The sequence below is a fragment of the Otolemur garnettii genome, unplaced genomic scaffold, assembly GCF_000181295.1.
Source record: "Otolemur garnettii isolate 467f Iridium unplaced genomic scaffold, OtoGar3 scaffold00242, whole genome shotgun sequence".
In the NCBI taxonomy this organism is placed as follows: Eukaryota; Metazoa; Chordata; class Mammalia; order Primates; family Galagidae; genus Otolemur; species Otolemur garnettii.
Genome location: NW_003852637.1, coordinates 1839797 through 1840019, shown reverse-complemented (window position 1 = coordinate 1840019; position 223 = coordinate 1839797).

The window sequence follows — 223 nt, the reverse complement described above, 5'->3', positions numbered from 1 at the left end:
TTTGGTATTGTCTAATACCAGTTCATAGTCAAGTGTTCATGATTGTCTTACAGGTCATTTTATTGTTGTGATGTTTTAATCAGGATCTGAAAATGTTTCACACCTTACATTTCATTGCTGTAGACCAATGGTTCTCAACCTTCCTAATGCTTCAATGTATTTTCATTGTTATAAAGAAGTTGTGACCCTCAGGTTGAGAACCACTGATCTAGATTGAGCTTCT